Below are 23,058 nucleotides of genomic sequence, written 5' to 3'. Positions count from 1 at the left end.
CAGCAATGATCTTTTTACATGTTCATGTTATAGTTGCTGCAGCTGATGTAAAGGTATTGAAACATAGCTATCAAACACGGTTTCATTTTGGATTACATTATGCTTTATATTTTAGACAGTACAATTTTTCTAATCTTTTATTTTTTATTTTCATTTTTTCAAGATTTTTATTTCTCCACCCCTCTCCCCCAGTTGTCTGCTCTGTGTCCATTTGCTGTGTGTTCTTCTGTGTCTGCTTGTATTCTTGTCACCAGCACTGGGAATCTGTGTTTCTTTATGTTGCATCATCTTGCTGCATCAGCTCTCCATGTGTGCTGTGCCACTCATGGGCAAGCTGCACTTTGTTTCATGAGGGACAGCTCTTCTTACAGGGTGCACTCATTGTGCATGGGTCTTCCCTACATGGGGGACACCCCTGTGTGGCATGGCACTCCTTGTGTGCATTAGTGCTGCATGTGGGCCATCTCACCACATGGGTCAGGAGGTGCAGGATTTGAACCCTGGACATCCCATGTGGTAGACAGATGCTCTATCAGGTGAGCCAAATCCACTTCCCAAATTTTCTAAAATTTTAGTTACCTTATGTTTTACATTATGGTTTACATTTTAGCCTATAGACTTTTATACATTTTTGGTGTAATTTAACATGTCTTATATCCGTCATTGCATGAGCTTATGGAACACTCCCATTGACCCCCAGTTACCCTGCTTCCATCTACTCTAGTCCTCTCTCTCCCTCCCCTCAGGATGCACAGTGACAACCAATACTCACTGTTTGAAGGACCAGATTCATGGATACTTACCACAATGCTGAGGGCTTGATATACTAGACTGTCCTCCCCCATTGGGAACCACCAATTCTCTTGAGAGACACAATTCCATCTATTTCAGAAGATCAGGCTTCCCCAGGATGTGGGCACACCTTCCCACTTATTGTATGAGTTTCCACCCAATGATATAACACACTATAACACTATGAGAAGATGAGCATTCACACACTCCCTAGAAGCCTGCCCCTGTACCAGATGCCCCACCTTAAGGAACTTAACCAGATAATCCTTCTTTATTAAATTTTCTAAAGAGTTTGTCAACATTATAGTTTAAACCACATACCCAACAATCTCCCATGTTCAATTGTTCCCCCAGCCCTCCCCCTGATTCCTTAGGCCATCTGACCCATCCTCCCACCCGAGACCCCCTCAGACCTGCAAAGACCCACCCAATATTTTCCCTATGCCCCCATCTTATCCCTTCCTTGTACAACTGCTTAACCTCCACTTTATCATAGATTTCACTCATGTAGACATCAGTGCACAACCTTCCTCTCCCTGCAATTTCCTGTAAGCCTATCATCCAGTTTCTAGCTCTCTGAGACAGCTTGGTTTGATTATTTCATATCAGAAAGGTCATGTAGTATTTGTACTTCAATGCATGGCTTGCTTCACTATACATAAGGGCCTCAAGATTCATCCATGTTTTCCCATTTGTTTGTACTGTATTTCTTCTTATAGCTGAGTAGTATTCCATTGTATGTATAGACAACAGTTTGTTTATCCATTCATCTGTCGATGGGTTTTGGGTTGATTCCAAATTTTAGCAATAATGAAAAATGGCACTATGAACATTGGTGTGCATAGGTTTGTGTCCTTGTTTTCAGTTCTTCTGCATATATACCCAGTAGAGTGATTGCTGGGTCATATGGCAAATCTACAGGTAGTTTTTTGAGAAACTGCCAAACTGTTCTCCAGAATGGCCGGATTCTACTGCATTCCCAATAGCACTGGATGAGTGTTCCCATTCCTCCTCATCCCCTCAAACACGTGTAGTCTTCTATTTTTTGATAGCTGCCAGTCTGATGGGAGTAACATGGTATCTCCTAGAAATTTTGATTTACATTTCCCTAATAGCTAGTGATTTTGAGCATCTTTTCATGTGCTTTTTGGCCATTTGAATTTCTTCTTTGAGAAAGTGTCAGTTCAAATTTCTTGACCATTTTTTAAGTGGGTTGTGTGACTTTTATTTTATTTTGAACCCATAATTTCCAAGGGCTACATTTTCCACATCCTCAAAACCATTTTTTTTCCCTAAAACCAGCATTAAAGCATGTGTGTAGTAGCACCTCATTTTTATTTTTGGTATCTTATGTGCATTTCTCTAATGGCTAATGATGTTGAGCATCTGTTTACATGCTTTTTGGGCATTTGTATATATTCTTGGCAGATATGTCTATTCAAGCCATTTTCCCATTTTTTAATGGGGCTGTTTGTCCTTTTGTTGAGTTATAGTAATTCTCTTTATGTTTTGTATATTACGCTATTAGCAGAAACAGAGTTTCCAAATATTTTCTGTCCCTTTTTAGGTTTACTTTTTTTAGGTTTTGGAAAAGTAGTATTGTAGTAAAGTAGTTAAGTAGAGCTCAGGGTTCAAATTTTGGGATTAGGTCCTCTTTCTGACTTCTGGAGACTCATACAATAAGTGGGCTTATATTTAAATTTAGAGCCACTGCGGTCACCCCTCGGGCTGAAGTGTGGTTTGCTGGCCGACCGAGCAAACCGTCGCAAGCCACCTTCTTGCTCTGTGATCCCCATGAGCTTGCCTAAGAGGGTCAAGAGTGCAAGGGGAGCAGAAAATGAACATGTGGTTGGGCTGTTGGGGAAGAGCAGGGTTGCAGACTTCTTCATGTCCTGTTGCTGGGCAGAGCTTGGATGCCTTGCTCAGGACGGTGTGCTCCCACGCAGTGCTTTTCATCAGAGAGCTCTTCCCATCCTGGGAACACTGGACCCTTTTTTTTTTTTTTTTTTAATACAAAAGGATTTATTAAAAAACCAGTAAGACATTACTACATCATGACACTGTCACACTGGGCTTTTAACACAAGACTTGCTCTACAATACTGGGGAAGGGGCATAAAATAAATTGATTCTGAAGCATAGCAATTAAGAAATAAATCAATGAAAGCAAATTTCTTTTAATAGTACTCAGAGTTAAACTTCAGAGGGACCCAAGGTCATACTTCCATTTGGGGACTTGATAGAAAAATTTTAGTTTGAATTGCTATTAGCAAGGTGGTAGGAGCCACCCTCACATGAATCTTCAAATTGGAAAATACTGCTTCACCACCTGTTGGGGATAAGTTGCAAATGGAATAATTTAGTGTGGTTTGTAGCTATTTTGATGACCGCCTCACCTGGATTCTTTCCCATAACCACTCTGCTGATCACCACCTCTTCCACGAGCTCTTCCTGCAAATCCTCCTCTAGATCCCTACTGTTGCTGTTGCTGATACTGTTCCTTTGACATGGCTACTTTTATTTCACATTTACTGAGACCAACATTATGGTATTTCTTTTCCATTATCTTCTCCACTGGTTCCTCTTCTTGAAAGGTAATAAAGCAGAATCCATGCCTCTTATTGGTCTTGTCCACGGGGGGCTCTATGATTTCCACCTTATGAAAAACCACCAAAGTACTTCCTTATTTTCTCTTCAGGTGTATCTGGAGAAAGGCCACCAACAAAATTTTTTTTAACAGGCTCTTTTGTTTTCATGGCTTTGGCCCTTTTAGGATCAATCACCTTCCCATTCAATTTATGTTATTTCTGACTCTTTAAATAGCACAAAGCCAAAACCCCTTCATCACCCTGTGATAGGATCTAACTTCAGAGTACAGTCTACAACTTCCCCAAATTTGGAGAAGTAGCCCTTCAGATCTTTCTTTGTAGTGTCCCAGCTAAGGCCTCCTGTAAACATTTTCCCTTTATCCTCCTTGTTCTTACTGGCATCGATCTTTGCCCCCTCCGACTCGGCGCTGCCCCCTTTGGTGCCTCTGGCCACGGTTCCGGCCCCCCCCCCCCCCCCCCCCCCCGTCCCAGCTTCGCTTCCTGCCAACGCTGCTGCCTCCTGCTCCACCACCACCATGGCTCCCTCCTGCTCACCTGCCGAGGCGCCTACCGCTGCCGTTACCACCGCCACTGCCCTGTCCCCGCCGAACTCTCCTCCGACATCGTGCTACTGCCTGCACCGCCGCCACCGAGACTACACCCGCCACTGCCCTGAACTGAAACTAGCAGCAAAGTAATCCCCGCTGCTGCCATGCACCCGCTCTACCTCGCGAGACACACAAGACAGAGAGGGAGCACGCGTGGCTGCAAAAGCTCCTGCACCTCTCCCTGGCCTGTCCCCTCGCCTCCCACTCTCGTGTGGCATGCACTCCTGCTTTTTTTGGCTGCACTTAAAAAGAAAAAGAAGTAGTGGCAGCCCCTCTTGCTGCCTCCTCACTTTAATGGCGCCGCTGTGGACCACCTAAAATGGCCAACTGAACCACTAGACCCTTTTGATGGAAGGTCTGGCCTTTTGGGAAGTTCTCTATGACTCATATCAATTCAACTGGCAATCTGCAGATGAGGTTCCAGGAAAATTCTGTCACAATTCTAAAGTCATGACCTTCCAGTCAGGTGGAATTTCCTATTAGAGTGCAACCCAAACCCCTTTTCTGTGGCACTCACCTGAGGGCATATGATGCCACCAAACATTTTCTAATGTTCATGTAGACTGATGGAAAATGCTTGAGTCTGGCTTTTTCTTCCCTGAGATGGACCATAGATCTTGTATGGATACTGGTTGTTGCTCCTTGGTTTTATGAACACCTTGGAAATTTTTCAAATCCTCTCGGTGTGTCATTCTCATGCTAACACACCGGGAGCCCAGGGCAAGTCATCCAGGTTTGCTTATGGGGACTTCTTGGGATTGCTAGGTGGATTAATTTTTGAAAGCTGTTCAATTCCTGATCCAGTCACCTGGACAAGACACAGGGAGGAGGCAATGCAGGTGGAGGCCTTTTCTGACACTAGCCTGCAGTAGATTTTCAATGTGCCCTCAGGAACTGTCACCAACCCTTGGCAGGTGGGGAGGATTAGCTAGGAATGTATCCTGATTATTAGCTGTTCCTGAAAGAAAGTTGTGGTCTCAGGGCCCTTCTAGAAGTACATGAAATGACTCACTTCATCTCTGTGGAGCTCGATGAAACTTCTGTGAATGGGGATTGGGCCAGGTGCACATAAACTCTGCATGTAGGAGGTTGTCAGCATGGTGACAGTGCTCAGTGCACCTTTTTCAGGTCTCTGGGCTGCAAGTAGACCCCGTAGAAACTGGTGAGGAGGCCATGCTGCCCTGGATATCCAGGACTGGAGGAGATTCCTCCTCACCAGCACACACCTGCACGGGTAAATTGAGGGAAGGTGGTCCTACACAATGTTGGCAAGGCCCTCCTGGGCTGCATCTACCACTTCAGAGGCAATGACTCTCCTTCAACCTCTTCCCACAACTTCCCATCCATCTGCCCAGGCCTCCCTTGTTCTGGGGTCATTGGGAAGGATAGCCAGGGTGAAGTAGTCAAAGCATGAATGGGCATGGATGGAGCCCATTAGAAGGCCTGAGGCTTGGAGCAGAAAGTGTGAGCAGTGAGGAGCACAAGTCATTCTGCCACTGACCTACTGGGAGTTCATAACCACGGTGTCTATTGGTGGTCTGGGGGACAGGGAAGACTGCTGTGCCAACATGAGAGAGGTTTAGTGCCCAGTGCCTGCAGGTGCTGGTGGGTCTTCTGGCCACAGGGAATTATGGGAAGCCACTGTCATGCTGCCCTACTGCCCCGAGTGCTAAAGGGCTGATTGGGACAGAGCTGCCCCAATGGCTGCTCCAGTATCTGCTCTGATGTGAGGTCAGCCCAAGGTGTGTCCCGAGGCCTCCTGCCTCATGGGGTGGGTCCTCCATACCTCTCCTTGTCCTATTGTATTCTTAGCCCCAGGCTGCTCCAGCCAGTCTGAGGGAGAGAGTTGGAAGTGTAATGCCCTGAGGAGGCAGGTTCCAGGAACAGGGACTTGGAGGCAGGTGGGCAGTGGTGACAAGTGAACAATGTGGATGTTGGGAAGGTAGGGCTGCAGCACCACCCTGGCAGGCACCCACCAAGGCTGAGGGACTTGACTGATGGGGAGAGATGGAGCTCCCCTTGTTTCACTGGCAATGGCCACCTGAGCATGCATATTTAATGCAAGGTGGGTCCCTCCAGCCTCCCTGCTTTGTCAATCAGAGCTCCATCCCTGACACCTCACATTCATCACCTCTGTGCATTCTCTCTGGCTACTTTCCTATCTTCCAATATACTCAGAATCCTGCTGCATCAAACTGGGTTCAAGCCTCAGCTCTTTTTAGGTTATCCCATCATTTGAATAGGTCGTATATGGTGCCAAGTATTCAAATTTCGGCATTTTCAAAAAATATTATTTTTCCAGTATGTTCTACATAAAATTAAAACATGAATCACAACTTTTTATTGACAGAAACGCAAATCTAAAAACAATAGCTGAGTATAATCCTTTGTATGACAGGTCTTATCATGAGAGGAATAAATACTCGCATTTCACTTAAGCCAGCTTCCGAGTCAGTGTTCTTTTTATTTTTTTTTAAGATTTTATTTATTTATTTATTTATTTCTCTCCCCTTACCGCTCCCCACCCTGGTTGTCTGTTCTCTGTGTCTATTTGCTGCATCTTCTTTGTCTGCTTCTGTTGTTGTCAGCGGCATGGGAATCTGTGTTTCTTTTGGCTGCATCATCTTGCTGTATCAGCTCTCCGTGTGTGTGGCACCATTCCTGGGCAGACTGCACTTTCTTTCATGCTGGGCAGCTCTCCTTATGGGGCACACTCCTTGCACGTGGGGCTCCCCTATGCGGAGGGCACCCCTTCGTGGCACAGCACTCCTTGCACATGCATTAGCACTGTGCATGGGCCTGGTCCACACGGGTCAAGGAGGCCCGGGATTTGAACCGCAGACCTCCCATGTGGTAGACGGATGCCCTAACCACCAGGCCAAGCCTGCCACCCCAGTCAGTGTTCTTTATCTGAAAATTGCTTGCAAATGTGCATCTAGTAATGCTGGCTGTGTGCCTCAGAGCAGAGTAAGGTGCCTGGGACCCTACCCTTCTTTAATACACGAGAGGTTTAAAAAGTTCCCTCAAATACCGGCTGGTGAATGATAGAATAAAAAAGCTGTAGGTGTTAAATGACTTATATTTCCAGCAGCCACCTGCATTGTCTGACTCTCCTGTTCCTGCCTGTCACATACTTTTCCACAATCAGTGGTGTCCCATGTTAGCAGATTCCACTTCAGGTTATCCCAAGTTAGTGTTTTATCTGTATCTTTGAACATATTCTTCCCTGTCTTGCAGTAATCTTTTGTAATACATTCTGTATGATCTAGGCATAGAGGGTGATTTTCTGCCAGCTTGACCTTGGCAGGAAACACCGAGCTCTTCTTTGATAAGCTCAACTGAGCAGTCTGTTCTCAACAGGACCAAGGCCCTTATAATCCTTTGCCTTCATTTCCCTCCATTTGAATCAATTTTCAGTATATGTAGCAGTTTGCTATGGTTATGAATTCCAAAAATTGTTATTGGAATTTGTTTGTCATCTGATCTGTACCTGGGAAAGACTAAGCTATGAGGAGGGCTTGGATTGGGCCACCTCACTGGGTAGGCCATTGAGTCTCCATCACACGGGCAGTGGTGACTGGCAGAGAAAAGGCATGGTGAAGGAAACAGTTGAGGATTCTTGAAGTTGGAGTTTGATGCTGAAGCCTTAGCTGGAATCCCAGGAAGTAAGCTCAGAGAGGAAACAGAAGCAAGCCTCAGGAAGACAGGACTTGAGGCAGGGGAAGAACACAGAGGAATAGAAACAGCTCCTTCAATGGGGCAGAATCCCCGGGGTAAGTGAGAGACAGAGCCCTTCACCTGATTGTCTCCAGCTGACCTTGTGGAGAGAGGCAAAGCCTTAGAGAGCCTCATAGTCTACAGCTGCCCTTATGGAACAATCAGAGGAGCTTAGCCCAGAAAGAAGCAAGACTTGGGAAGAGAGGAAGCCAGGAAGCCTGAACCCTGGCTGATGTTGCCAGTCTTGCTCCAAGATGTTCAAATAGATTTGTCGAGGGAAGTAACTTAGGCATTATGGCCTGGTATCTGTAAGCTCCTACCAGAAAGAAATAGCTTCAGTGGAGACTAGCAGGCTTGTGGAATTGTGCCTCAGCACCCCTTTGGCTGACCAGTCCAGCACACATCTTGTTATCTTGTTAACAGTAACAATACTGTGCTATTTTCCCCTTCCACTATTACCAGACATTTTCCATCATGCAAAACTGAAATCCTTTACTCCTGATACCTGCCTCAAGTCCATGTGGTCATCGATATTTTGTCTCTGTGCAGTTCATTATTTACCCAGCTGATTTCAGTGCAGTTCTGTGGTGCTTTTCCTTGTGCTGACTTCAGTTAGCACAGTGCTTTCATGGTTCATCCATATTTCAGGTCTTTCCAGAACAGTATGCCTTTTCATAGCTGTACAGTTCTCTGTTGCTTATATGTACTATTTAGTTTATGCATTCATTGATGGACATTGTAGTTGCTTCCACATTTGGCTGTTGCAAATAAAGACACTGAAATCATTCCTGGGTAACGTTTTGTTTGAACCCCTATTTTGACCTTTCAGTAGGAAAGTAGGTGTGCAACTGCTAAGTCATATGGAAATTCTATGGTTAACTGAGGCATCACCAAACTGGAATCTAAAGTGTCTTCACCCTTTGAACTTTCTCTCTGCAAGGTGTGAGGGTTTTGGTTATGCAACATCTACTTTAGTAGTTATCCAACATTTTTAAAGAAGTGGTAGCACTTCCTTTGTTATTTGTATTACCCTAATGTCTCAGGATGTTTAGCACCTTCTCATGTGCTTATTTCTCATTAGTATATCTTATTTGGAAAAGGTCCAGGCAACTGCCCATATTTTAAGTGCAGTATTTCTCCTTTTATTCTTGACTTTCAGTAGCCTATAGGCTTGGCATATTAAGCTCCCATCACACAGACGATGTTCAAGTGTTTTGTCCCTACTTCAGGACATTTTCTTTTTCCTTTCTTGAGAATGGACTTTCATGCAGAAAAGTTTTTAATTCTGATGAGTCTGTTCTTGTGATCTTAGGGAATGATCTTTCCTTCTTGAGCAGGTATTTTCATCTTAGCTGGTTTTTCATCAATATCCTTTATCATATGGAGGAAGTTGCTGTCTCCTGCTACCTTTCTGAATGATTCCTTAACATGAACGGGTGTGGGAATTTTTCAAAAGCATTTTCTAAGTCAACTGAGGGGATCATAATGGCCTGTATCTTTCACTCTATAAACGTGGTCATTACCATATTGATTTTTTCCTTTAATTGTGGAAAAATATTCAAAGCATAAAAATCATTTTAATCATTTTAAGTGGGACACGTGGTGACATTGATTGAGTTCATTGATAATATTGGGTAGCTTTGACCACTGTATTCAGACTCTTTCCATCATCCCACCCAGACCTCATTCCCCTTTAGCAATAACTCCCAACTCCCTCCTTTCACAACTCCTCTTTTGAATGACGCTGTCATGAATATTGCCATAGATCTATCTGGTTGAGTCCCTGCTTTCAGTCCTCTGGTATGTTTTCTTGGAGTGGAATTGCCAGCTCCCATGGTAATTCTGTGTTTAGCTTTCTGGCTGCAGCATTTTAGTTTCCCACCCATATTATCTAAGGGGTCCATTTTTCCACATCTTCTCAACCATTTGTTTCCATAACAACAGCTTTCAAGTGTGTGTGTAGTAAGTAGTGCCTCATTTTTATCTTTGGTATCTTATTTGTATTTCTCTAATGGCTAATGATGTTGAGCATCTGTTTATGTACTTTTCAGTCATTTATATGTATTCTTGGCAGATATGCCTATTCAAGCCCTTTTCCCATTTATTGCTGTGGCTCTTTGTGGTTTGGTGGAGTTACAGTAATTCTCTTTATGTCCTGTACATTACACTATTAGCAGAAATAGGGTTTCCAAATATATTCTTTCCTTTTTTGGCGGTTTTTTTTTTTTTCACTTTATTGGAAAAGCAGTGTAGTAGTAACATGCAGTTAAGTAGGGATAAGGGTTCCCAATTCGGGAATAGGTACATTTTCTGGGCCAGGGCCTACGTTTCAGGTTAGAGCCACCTTCTCACTCTGTGGTCCCCACAAGCTTGCCTAAGAGGTTCAAGGTTGTGAGAGGAGCTGAAAATGAAGGGTTGGCAGGGCTGCTGGAGAAGAGCAGGGTTGCAGACTTCTCCATGTCCTGTTGCTGGGCAGAGCTTGTATGCCTTGCTCAGGATGGAGTGGTCCCATACAGTGGTTTCAATCAGATGGCTCTTCCCCTCCTGGGAACACTGGACCCTTCTGGTAGAAGGCCTGGCATTTTGGGAAGTTCTCTAGGACTTACATTGCTTCAGCTGACAATCTGCAGATGAGGCTCCAGGAAACTTCTGTCACACTTTGAAAGCAGTGACCTTCCGGCCAGGTGGAATTTCCTATACAATGTAGCCCAATCCCCTTTTCTTGGACCTCAGCTGAGGGCATATGATGCCACCTAACATTCTCTAACATTCATGTTGACTGATGGAAAATGCTCGAGTCTGGTGTGTTCTTCCCTGAGATGTACCGCAGGTCTTGTACGGATTCTGGTTGCTACTCCTTGGTTTTATGAACATCTTGGAAAAATCTCAAATCCTCTCAGTGCATCAGGCTCCTACCAATATGCCCAGAGTCTGAGGAAAGTCATCCAGGTTTGCTTATGGGGAGTTCCTGGGATTGCTAGGTGGATTGCCTTTTGAAAGTTGTTAAAGTCCCAATCCCATCACCTGGATGAAGTGCAGGGATCAGAAGAGGCAGGTGGAGGCCTTTCCTGGCACCAGCCTGTGCTAGATTTTCAATGTGCCCTCAGGAACTGGCACCAGTCCTTGGCAGGCAGGGAGGCTTAGCTAGGAGGGTCTTCTTGTCATCAGGTGCTCCTGACACAGAAAACGATGGCCTCACAGTTTGCCTTCTGCAGGTAGATGAAATGGCTCACTTCAGCGCCCAGCATCTCGGTGAAGCTACTGTCAAAGGGGAATGGGCTGGGTGCACATACACGCTGCATGTAGGTGGTTGTCAGCAGGGTGACAGTGCTCAGTGGACCTTTATAAGGCCTCTGGGCTACAGCAGACAATGCAGAAACTGGTGAGGAGGCCTTGCCCCTTTGGCTGTCCAGGCTTGGAGGAGGTTCCTCCTCACCAGTACACCCCTGGATGGGTAAATCTAGGGCAGATGGTCCTGCATTGTGTTGGCAAGGCCCTCCTGAGCTGCTTCCAACACTTTGCAGGCAGCGACTTTTCCTCGACCTTTCCTCACTACTTCCCCTTCATCTGTCCAGGCCTCCCCTGTTCTAGGGCTGTTTGAAAGTATAGCCAGCCTGAAGTAGTCACAGCTTGCATGGGATTGGATGGAGCTCATCAGAACTCCTGGGACTTGGGGCAGAAGGGCTGAACAGTGAGGAGCACAGGTCATCCAGCCACTGACCTGCTGGGAGTTTCTAATCACGGAATCTGTTGGTGGGCTGAGGGATGGGGATGACTGCTGTGCCAATGTGAGTGAGAACTTTAGTGCCCAGTGGCTGCAGGTGCTGGTGGTTCTTGTGGCTGCAGGAAACTACGGGAAGCCCCTGTCATGCTCCCTTACCACCCTGAGTGCTGAAGGGCTGATTGGGACAGAACTGCCCCCATTTCTCCTGCAGTATCTGCCCTGAGGTGCAGGTGAGCCCAAGGTGTGTCCCCAGGCCTCCTGCCTCACAGGGTGGATCCTCCACACCTCTCCTAGTCCTTAATGTACTTCTAAGCCCAGCTGCTATTGCCCATCTGAAGGATGGGGTTGGAGTTTTAGTGCTCTGAGGAGGCAGGTGCCAGGAACACTGGGACTTGGAGGCAGGTGGGCAGTGGTGCCAATTGAACTTGGTGGCTATTAGGAAGGGGGGGCTGAAGCACCACGCTGGCAGCTACCAACATGTGACAGGCTCATCCACCAAAGCTGAGGGACCTGGCTGATGGGGAGAGACAGAGCTCCCCTTCTTGCACTGGCTGTGGCCACCTGAGCATGCATAACTTAATGCAAGGTGGGTACTTCTGGCCTCCCTGCTTTGTCAATCAGAGCTCCATCCCTGACACCTCATCTTCAGCCCCTGTATGCTTTCTCTCTGGCTACTTTTCCTACCTTTGAATATAATCAGGATCCTGCCGTGTCCAACTGGGTTCAAGCCTCAGCTCTTTTTAGGTTATCCCATCATTTGAATAGGTCGTATATAGTGCTGAGTATTCAAATTTCTGCATTTTCAAAAAATATTATATTGCCAGCATGTACTATATAAAATTAAAACATGAACCACAACTTTTTATTGACAAAAACTCAAATCTAAAAATAATAGCTGAGTATATTCCTTTGTATGACAGGTCTATAATGAGAGGAAGGGATACCCGCATTTTGCTTAAGCCAGCTTCCGAGTCAGTGTTCTTTACCTGCAAATTGCTTGCAAATGTGCATCTCCTAATGCTGGCTGTGTGCCTCTGAGCAGAGGAAAGTTGATGGGACCCTACCCTTCTTTCATACATGAGAGGTTTAAAGAGTCCCCTCAAATACCGGCTGGTGAATGACAGAATAAAAAAGCTGTAAGTGTTAAATGACATATTTCCAGCAGCCACCTGCAGTTGTTGACTCTCTTATTGCTGCCTGTCACATACTTTTCCACCATCAGTGGTGTCCCATGTGAGCAGATTCCACTTCAGGTTATCCCAAGTGAGTATTTTATCCATATCTTTGAATATATTTTTACCTGTCTTGCAGTAATCTTTTGTAATACATTCTGTATGATCTAGGCATAGAGGGTGATTTTCCACCAGCTTGACCTTGGCAGGAAACACCAAGCTCATCTTTTAGAAGTTCAACTGAGCAGTCTGTTCTCAACAGGAGCAAGCCCCTTATAATCTTTGCCTTCATTTCCCTCCATTTGAAACAATTTTCAGTATATGTAGCAGTTTGCTATGGTTATGAATTCCAAAAACTGTTATTGGAGTGTGCTCATCATTGGGTCTGTACTGGGGATAGACTAAGCAATGAGGGGGGCTTTGATTAGGCCATGTCACTAGGACATGGAGCCCCATCCCATGGGCAGTGGTGACTGGCAGAGAAAAGGCATGGCAAAGGACAGAGTTGAGGAATCTTGAAGTTGGAGCTTGATGCTGAAGCCTTAGCTGAAAGTAAGCTCAGAGAGGAAAGAGAAGCAAACCCATCAAGATGTTACTTGAGGCAAGGGAAGAACACAGAGGAATAGAAACTGCTCCTTAGACATGGCAGAATACCCGGGGTGAGTGAGAAACACAGTCCTTCACCTGATTGTCTCCAGCTGACCTTGTGGAGAGAGGCAAAGCCTAGAGAGCATCATAGTCTACAGCTGCCCTTGTGGAGCAAACAGAGGAGCTTAGCCCATAGAGAAGCAAGACTTGGGAAGAGAGGAAGCCAGGATGCCTGCACCCTGGCTGATGATGCCAGTCATTTTGCTCCAAGACTTTGTCAAGGGAAGTAACTTAGGCATTACAGCCTGGTATCTGTAAGCTCCTATGAGAAAGAAATACCTTCAGTGGAGCCTAGCAGGCTTGTGGAATTGTGCATCAGCACCCCTTTGGATGATTAGTACAGCACACAACTCTGTCATCTTGTTGACATTCACAATCCTGTGCTATTTTCATTTCCCACCATTTCCAGGCATGTTCCATCAGGCAAAACTGAAATTTTTTACTGTTGATGCCTACCCCGAGTCTGTGTGCTAATAGATATTTTGTCCCTGTGGAGTTCACCATTTACCCAGCTGATTTCAGTGCACTTCTGCAGTGCTATTCCTTGTGCTGACTTCAGTTAGCACAGTGCTTTCATGGTTCGTCCATATTTCAGCTCTTTGGAGAACTGCATTCCTTTTTATAGCTGTACAGTTCTCTGTTGCCTATATATACCATTTAGTTTATTCATTCATTGATGGACATTGGAGTTGCTTTCACTTTTGGATATGGCAAATAAAGACACTAAAATCATTCCTGGATAACGTTTTGTTTGAATACCTATTTTGACCTTTCAGTATAAAAGTAGGAGTGTAACTGCTAGGTCATATGGAAATTCTGTGGCTAACTAATTGAGGCATCAACAAACTGGAATCCAAGGTGGCTTCACCGTTTTAACTTTCTCTCTGCAATGTGTGACAGTTTTGATTACACTACATCTACTTCAGTAGTTATCCAACATTTTTTTAAGATTTTATTTATTTATTTATTTCTCTCCCCTTCCCCCCCACCCCGGTTGTCTGTTCTTTGTGTCTATTTGCTGCCTCTTCTTTGTCCATGTCATCTTGTGTCATTTCTCCGTGTGGACTGTGCCATTCCTGGGCAGGCTGCACTTTCTTTCACGCTGGGTGGCTCTCCTTAGGGGGTGCACTCCTTGTGCGTGGGGCTCCCCTACACAGGGGACACCCCTGAGTGGCAGGGCACTCCTTGTGTGCATCAGCACTGCACACGGGTCAGCTGTACACGGATCAAGGAGGCCCGGGGTTTGAACCGCGGACCTCCCATGTGGTAGACGAATGCCCTAACCACTGGGCCAAGTCCGCCACCCTATCCAACATTTTTAAAGAAGCGGTAGCACTTCCTTTGTTATTTGTATTTTCCTGTTGTCTCAGGATGTTTAGTACCTTCTCATATGCTTATTTCTCATTAGTATATCTTCTTTGGAAAAGGTCCAGTCACCTGCCCCTATTTTAATGGTGGTATTTCTCCTTTTATTCTTGACTTTCAGTAGCTTATAGGCTTGGCATATTAAACTTCCATCACACAGATGATGTTCAAGTGTTTTGGCCCTACTTCAGGAAATTTTCTTTTTCCTTTCTTAATAATGGACTTTCATGCAGAAAAGTTTTTAAATCTGATGAGTCTTTTCTTCTGATTTAGGGAAAAGTCTTTCCTTCTTGAGCAGGTCTTTTCATCTTAACAGCTGGTTTTTCGTCAATACCCTTTATCATATGGACGAAGATGCCATCTCCTCCTACCTTTCTGAATGTTTCCTTAACATGAACGGGTGTGGGAATTTTTCAAAAGCATTTTCTGAGTCAATTGAGGGGATCATGTGGCTTGTATCTTTCATTCTATAAATGTGGTCAGTGCCATACTTGATTTTTTCCTTTTAATTGTGGAAAAACATTCATAGCATAAAAATCATTTTAATCATTGTAAGTGGGACACATGGTGACATTGATTGAGTTCATTGATAATATTTTGTAGCTTTCACCACTATATTCAGACCCTTTCCATCATCCCAACCAGACTTCATGCCCCTTTAGCAATAACTCCCAACTCCCTTCCTTTACAACTCCTCTTCTGAATGAGGCTGTTATGAATAATAGCATAGATGTATTTGGTTGAGACCCTACTTTCATTCCTTTGGTGTGTATACTTAGGAGTGGAATTGCCAACTGCTATGGTAATTCTGTGTTTAACTTTTAGGCATCAGCATTTTAAATTCCTATTCATAGTGTTTAAGGGTTCCATTTTCCACATCTTTTCAACCATTTTTTTCCCTAACAACAGCTTTCAAGAGTGTGTGTAGAAAGTAGTGCCTCATTTTTATCTTTGGTATCTTATTTGTATTTCTCTAATGGCTAATGATGTTGAGCATCTGTTTATGTACTTTTCAGTCATTTGTATGTATTCTAGGCAGATATGTCTATTCAGGCCCTTTTCCCATTTATTGCTGTGGCTCTTTGTGCTTTGGTAGAGTTACAGTAATTCTCCTTGTTCTCCTTGTGTTCTATACATTATGCTATTAGCAGAAATAGGGATTCCAAATATTTTCTTTCTGTTTTTGGTTTTCTTTTTTACTTTATTTGAAAAGTAGTATAGTAGTAATATGTCACTAAGTAGAGATGAGGGTTCATGATTCAGGATTAGGTCCTTTTTCTGGTCCAGTGCTTGCATTTCAGGTTCAAGCCACCTTCTCCCTCTGTGGTCCCCAGGAGCTTGCCTAAGAGGGTCAAGGTTGTGAGAGGAGCTGAAAATGAAAGAGTGGCAGGGCTGCTGGGGAAAAGCAGGGTTGCAGACTTGTCCAATGTCCTGTTGCTGGGGAGAGCTTGGATGTCTTGCTCAGGATGAAGTGCTCCCCCAAAGTGCTCTCACTCATAGAGCTCTTCCCCCCCTGGGAACACTGGACCCTTCTGGCAGAAGGCCTGGCCTTTTGGGAAGTTCTCTATGACCTACATCGCTTCAGGTGGCAATCTGCAGACTAATTTTCAGCCAAAGTGCAAGAAGAGGCATGTGTAGGGAGGTCCCATCTGAATCCAACTCCATCACCTTCAGGAGCACATATTCCAAAGTAGGGCCCACTGGCAGGGCACTGAAGCTCAGAACCACCTGCCATCAATGTAGACCTGTGTGTCCCCACAGCCTTCAGGAGCACCTGTACCTGGGGCTTTATCTACTCAGCCACTCCTCGGCGAGAAGGTAGTCTGCTTTAGTTTGGAAATCTTGGCAATATACATGTTGAATCACCTGCTATGGTGGCTTTGAACAACAAGCAGTAGGAAAATCACCTGGTTGCATTGCGTGCTCTGGCCAAGCAAAATGTGCTTCCGGTTTTTATTTTATTTTATTTTTTCAGAAACTGATCATTATTACTCAAGTCAATGCCAAAGCAACCCATACAACCACTTTTGACGGTCATGATGGCTTCTTATAATGTACCTTGTACACGGAACACAAGGACCTGTAATCCCACTTGACCGTAGTGACTCAAGTGAACAGAAATTATTTCCACTGAAAAGTCTCACAACCAGATGTAAACAGCTTCGTTTTGGGTCCCCCAAACCTGGAGAAAAGAAAAATGTTCATTAATACTGTACCAAAAAGCAGGGTGAGAAGAGAAAAGGCAGGCTTATTTCTAAGAGTCAGATAGGTCCTCAGGGGCCCCTCTCATCCCAGGAAAGAAACACAGAGAAAGAGAGGTAATTGACAAGGAACAGGAAAGTCTCTGAGCCTCTCCTCTCTGGGGGACAGGCCTCTGGGGGTGGGGGTCAGGGTGGGGGGGGAGGGGCTGGCTGGCAGGGAGCCAAGGCAGGAGCCCTCAGGCAACCAGTGGAAAAGGCCAGGTTTTCAGTTAAAAAAGATGGAGGTGATATAATTGGAGACAGCATGTCTGTGACCATTGCCATGGGAGAGACCTGCAGGGCAATGCCAGCCCTAGGTAGGCCCATTTGACCAGGCCTTGGAACTTTGGTTGGCAAGGAATCCCCCTCTGAAAAGTGACCTGGCAGCCTGGCCCAACCCAGACTCTTGGCTTGGACCAGGTGAGCTATCTGATGGAGAGAGGTTCTCACATCAGTCACAGATCTGGCTCAGGGGTCCCCTACTGCCCCTTCTGCAAGGGTCCTTGCCCCTCTTCCTGCCTTCAAATCCAGCCCCTGCCCTCCAGGAAGTGTGAGGAAGGAACATTTCTTATCCAACGTGGCACCTAGTGGTGGCATTTGGCTCTGGCTTTCTGCAATGGAGTAGCTTTCTTGTTCATGTTTCTTCTTCTGTCTCTTTTGTTTCCATGATACATAGATTAGAAAACAACAGTACAAGACACAATAGAAGAGGTTCTCTTCAACCCCAGGCTCCACTCAACAGACTCCTTCCACGTCAGTGATCTCTTTTATCACTGTGGGGCCTACTCATGGCATGTGGTGAGTGTGGTGATATTTTGGAACACTGCTCCCCTGCAATGCATTAGTTTCCATGGCACTTGACACATTCCCCAGTCCATTCAGCGGGTTTCAGCAGGATGTATAATGGCCACATCTGTCCTGGAACTATCATGGGGGACAAGTCCAAGTCAAGAAAACGCCCCCACATCGCAACTGTCTTGGCACTCCCTGCTGTAGGCAATGCCTGTGGCCAATGTTTCCAAAGCAAGGAGGTGGGATAGGGGTGGGGCAACTCTGATGTGTGCAGGGGCATGGAGGCCTACATGCCAGGGAGGAGGTGGGTACAGCCACCCCAGCTTGTGGGGCACTGGTGGCTTAGTCCGGGCTTGGCAGGCACCAGAGTGAAGGATAGCAGGAATGAGAGGAATTAATAGAACCGGTTCCTTTAAGTGAGTTCCAAGTCAGTGTCCTTTATCTGTGATTTGCTTGCAAATGTGCATTTCCAAATACTGGCTTGGAGACTCAGATAAGAGGAATGTTCATGGGACCCTATCCTTCTTTAATACATGAGAGGTTTAAAGAGTTCGCTCCAATACCATCTTGTGAATAATGGGATAAAAAAGCTGTAGGTGTTAAATGACTTACATTTCCAGGAGCCACCTGCATTGTCTGAATCTCTTTTGGCTGCCTGTCACAACTTTTCCACAATCAGAGCTGTCCCATATGAGCAGATTCCACTTCAGGTATTCCCAAGTTAGTGTTTTATCCATATCTTTCAATATATTCTTACCTGTCTTGCAGTAATCTTTGTAATACCTTCTGTGCAATCTATGCATAGAGGGTGATTTTCCACCTGTTTGACCTTGGCAGGAAGCCCCGAGCTCTTCTTTGATAAGCTCAACTGAGCAGTCTGTCCTTAACAGGAGCAAGCCCCTTATAATCTGTTGCCTTCATTTCCCTCCACTTGAACCAATTTTCATTATATGTAGAAGTTCGTTATTGTGATGAATTCCAAAAACCGATATCAGAATGTGTTTGCCATCTGATCCGAACCTGGGAAAGACTAAGGTATGAGGAGGGCTTTGATTGGGCCACATCACTAGGACATGGAGGCCCCATCCTGTGGGCAGTGGTGACTGGCAGAGAAAAGGCATGGTAAAGGACAGAGTTAAAGTTGGAGTTTGATGCTGAAGCCTTAGCTGGAATCCCGGGAAGTCAGCTCAGAGAGGAAAGAGAAGCAAGCCTCAGGAAGACAGGACTTGAGGCAGGGGAAGAACACAGAGGAATAGAAACAGCTCCTTCGACGTGCCAGAATCCCCGCGGTGAGCAAGAAGCAGAGCCCTTCACCTGATTGTTTTCAGCTGACCTTGTGCAGCCAGGCAACGCCTAGAGAACCTCATAGCCTACAGCTGCCCTTGTGGAACAAACAGGTGCTTAGCCCAGAGAGAAGCAAGACCTGGGAAGAGAGGAAGCCAGGAAGCCTGTGCCCTGGCTGATGTTGCCAGTCCTCTTGCTCCAACATGTGGGAGAAGACTTTGTCAAGGGAAGTATCTTAGGCATTACGGCCTGGTATCTGTAACCTCCTACTTGATATCAATACCCCTTGTGGGAACTAGCAGGCTTGTGGAATTGTGCATCAGCACCCCTTTGGCTGACTAGTACAGCACACAACACTGTCATCTTGTTAACCTTCACAATGCTGTGCTCTTTTCCCCTTCCACCATTACCAGACATGTCCCATCACGCAAAACGGAAATCCTTTACTGCCTGTCGCCTGCCCCAAGTCCGTGTGGTCATCGATATTTGTCTCTGTGGAGTTCACCATTTACCCAGCTGCTTTCAGTGCAGTTCTGCAGTGCTTTTCCTTGTGCTTACTTCAGTTCGCACAGCGCTTTCACGGTTCATCCATATTTCAGCTCTTTACAGAACTGCCTTCCTTTTTACAGCTCTAGAGTTCTCTGTTGCCTCTGTATACCATTTAGTTGATTCATTCTTTGATGGACATTTGAGTTGCTTTCACGTTTGACTATTGTGAGTAAAGACACTGACATCATTCTTGGGTAATATTTGGTTTGAATACCTCTTTTGAACATTTGAGTTGCTTCCACGTTTGACTATTGTGAGTAAAGACACTGACATCATTCTTGGGTAATATTTGATTTGAATACCTCTTTTGATCTTTCCGTGTAAAAGTCGGAGTGCAACCGCTAAGTCCTGTGGAAATTCTATGTTTAACTAATTGAGGCATCACCAACTTGGAGTCCACGGTGGCTTCACCGTCGTTTCATCTTTCTCTCTGCAATGTGTGAGGGTTTTGATGACTCTATATCCACTTCAGTGGTTATCCAACATGTTTTAAGGAAGCGGTAGCACTTCCTTTGTTATTTGTATTTCCCTGATGTCTCGGGATGTTTAGCACCTTCTCGGGTGCTTCTTTCTCAGTAGTGTATCTCCTTTGGAAAAGGTCCAGTCACCTGCCCCTATTTTTAATGGCAGCATTTGTCCTTTTATTTGTGACTTTCAGTAGCCTACAGGCTTGCCCTATTAAACTCTTACCACACACCTGATGATCAAGTGTTTTGTCCCTTCTTCAGGAAATTCCCTCTCTCCTTTCTTGATAATGGACTTTCCTGCAGAAAAGCTGTTAGGTCTGCTGAGCCTGTTCTTGTGATCTTAGGGAAAAGTCTTTCCTTCTTGAGCAGGTCTTTTCATCTTGACAGCTGGGGATCATGTGGCTTGTATCTTTCATTCTATAAATGTGGTCATGACCATACTTGATTTTTTCCTTCCAATTGTGGAAAAACATTCCTAGCATAAAAATCATTTTAATCCTTGTGAGTGGGACACATGGTGACATCAATTGAGTTTATTGAAAATATTGGGTAGCTTTGACTGCTCTATTCGGACTCCTTTCATCATCCCACCCAGACCTCATGCCCCTTTAGCAATAACTCCCAGTTTCTTCCCTTTGCAACTCCTCTCCTGAATGATGCTGTCATGAATATTGGCATACAGATAGCTGGTTGAGGACCTGCCTTCAGTCTTTGGTGTGTATACCTAGGGGTGGAATTGCCAGCTCCCATGGTAATTCTGTGTGTAAACTTTCTGGCTGCAGCATTTTAATTTCCCCACCTGTAGTGGCCAAGGGGCCCATTTTTCCACACCTTCTCAGCCATTTTCCCCCTGACAGCAGCGTTCAAGCGTGTGGGTAGTAAGTAGCACCTCATCTTTATCTTTGGTATCTTATTTGCATTTCTCTCATGGCTAATGATGGTGGGCATCTGTGTAAGTGCTTTTCAGTCATTTGTATGTGTTCTTGGCAGCTTTGTCTATTCAAGCCCTTTTCCCATTTATGGCTGCGGCTGTTTGTGCTTTCGTGGAGTTACAGTCATTCTCTTCATGGCCTGTACATTACGCTCTTAGCAGAAATAGGGTCTCCAAATACCTTCTCTCCCTCTTCAGTTTTCTTTTTCTACTTTATTGGAAAAGTAGTGTAGAAGTAGAAGTAACTTGTCATTAGGTAGAGATGAGGGTTCACGATTGGGGCTTAGGTCCTTTTTCTGGGCTAGGGCTTTCGTTTCAGAATAGAGCCACCTTCTGGCTCTGTGGCCACCATGAGCTTGCCTAAGAGGGTCCAGGTTGTGGGAGGAGCTGACAGTGAAGGGGTGGCGGGGTGTTGGGGAAGAGCGGGGTTGCAGACTTCTCCATGTCCTCTTGCTAGGCAGAGCATGGATGCCGTGCTCAGGATGGAGTGCTCCCACACAGTGCTTTTCATTGGAGAGCTCTTCCCCTCCTGGCGGAAGGCGTGGCCTTTTGGGAAGTGCTCTAGGCCTTTTCGTGGCTTCAGCTGGCAATCTGCCAATGAGGCCCCGGGAAACTTCTGTCACACTTCGAAAGCCATGATCTTCCAACCAGGTGGACTTTCCCATGCGATGTAGCCCAGTCCCCTTTTCTGTGGCCCTCAGCTGAGGGCATATGATACTGCCTGACATTTTCTAATGTTCACGTTGACTGATGGAAAATGCTCCAGTCTGGCCTGTTCTTCCCCCAGCTGGGTGGCAGGGCTTGTAGGGATTCTGGTTGCTGCTCCTTGGTTTTATGAACACCTCAGAACAAGGTCAAATCTTCTCAGTGCCTCAGGCTCTTAGCAACACGCCCAGAGCCTGGGGCAAGACATCCAGGTTTGCTTATGGGGAATTCCTGGGGTTGCTGGGTAGATTGCCTTTTGCAAGTTGTTAAAGTCCTGATCCAGTCACCTGGACCAGGCCCAGGGAACAGAAGGGGCAGGTGGAGGCCTTTCCAGGCACAGGCCTATGCTCCCTTTTCAGTGTGCCTTTGGGAAATGGCAGCAGCCCTTGGCAGGCAGGGAGGTGTAGCTAGGAGGGTCTTCTGGTCGCCAGCTGCTCCTGACCCAGAAAACGGTGTCCTCACAGTTTCCCTCCTGCAGGTAGATGAAATGGCTCACTTCAGCGCCCGGCATCTCGGTGAAGCTGCCGTGAGAGGGGAATGGGCTGGGGGTCACGTAGACTCTGCATGTAGGAAGTTGTCGGCAGGGTGACAGTGCTCAGTGGACCTTTCCCAGGCCTCTGGGCTGCAGCAGACCCTGCAGAAGCTGGTGAGGAGGCCTTGCCCCCTTAGCTGTCCAGGCTTGGAGGAGATTCCTCCTCAGCAGCACACCCCTGGCTGGGTCAGTCTAGGGCAGGTGGTCCTGCACCATGTTGGTGAGGCCCTCCTGGGCTGCTCCCACCTCTTTGCAGGCAGCAACTCTTCTTCAGCCTCTTCTCACTACTTCCCCTCCGTCTGAGCAGGCCTCCCTTGTTCTAAGGGCTGTTGGCAAGGACAGCCAGCCTGAAGCGGTCACAGCACGTATGGGCTTGGTTGGAGCCCATCAGAAGGCCTGGCACTTGGGGCCGAAGGGCTGAGCAGTGAGGAGCACAGGTCATCCAGCCGCTGACCTGCTGGGAGTTGGTAACCACGGAGTCTGTTGGTGGGCTGAGGGACGGGGGTGACTGCTGTGCCAAAGGGAGAGAGAGGTTTAGTGCCCAGTGGCTGCAGGTGCTGGTGGTGTTGCAGCCTCAGGGAATTATGGGAAGCCACTGTCATGCTGCCCTGCTGCCCTGAGTGCTGAAGGGCTGACTGGGACAGAGCTTCCCCCATTTCTCTGGCAGTATCTGCCCTGAGGCCCAGGTCAGCCCAAGGTGTGCCCCGAGGCCTCCCACCTCACAGGGTAGAGCCTCCACACCTCTCCTCATCCTCATTGTTCTCCTTAGCCCCAGGCTGCTCCAGCCTGTCTGAGGGAGAGGGTTGGAGGTTTGGTGCCCTGAAGAGGCAGGTTCCAGGAACACTGGGACATGGAGGCAGGTGGGCAGCAGTGGTGCCAAGTGAACAGTTGGGAAGGTGGGGCTGCAGCACCGCCCTGGCAGTCACCACCGTGTGGCTCACCCAC

General features: G+C 46.3%; 1 long non-coding RNA gene and 1 pseudogene across 2 annotated transcripts in view; one reads left to right on the top strand and one right to left on the bottom strand.

Moving 5' to 3' along the window:
- Window positions 1–23,058, top strand: part of LOC139439284 (uncharacterized) — a 57,186-nt gene that overhangs the window by 13,993 nt on the left and 20,135 nt on the right. For both annotated transcript variants that reach the window (XR_011649165.1, XR_011649166.1), the window contains exon 2: window positions 17,530–17,651. This is a non-coding gene — a long non-coding RNA (uncharacterized lncRNA). The remainder of the gene's footprint in view (window positions 1–17,529; window positions 17,652–23,058) is intronic.
- Window positions 3,008–4,003, bottom strand: LOC131279273 (heterogeneous nuclear ribonucleoprotein D0 pseudogene; annotated as a pseudogene).

This window comes from Dasypus novemcinctus, chromosome 7, assembly GCF_030445035.2.
Source record: "Dasypus novemcinctus isolate mDasNov1 chromosome 7, mDasNov1.1.hap2, whole genome shotgun sequence".
Classification (NCBI taxonomy): Eukaryota; Metazoa; Chordata; class Mammalia; order Cingulata; family Dasypodidae; genus Dasypus; species Dasypus novemcinctus.
Note: the sequence above shows the minus strand (reverse complement) of the source record. Positions and strands in the feature narration are given on the sequence as shown.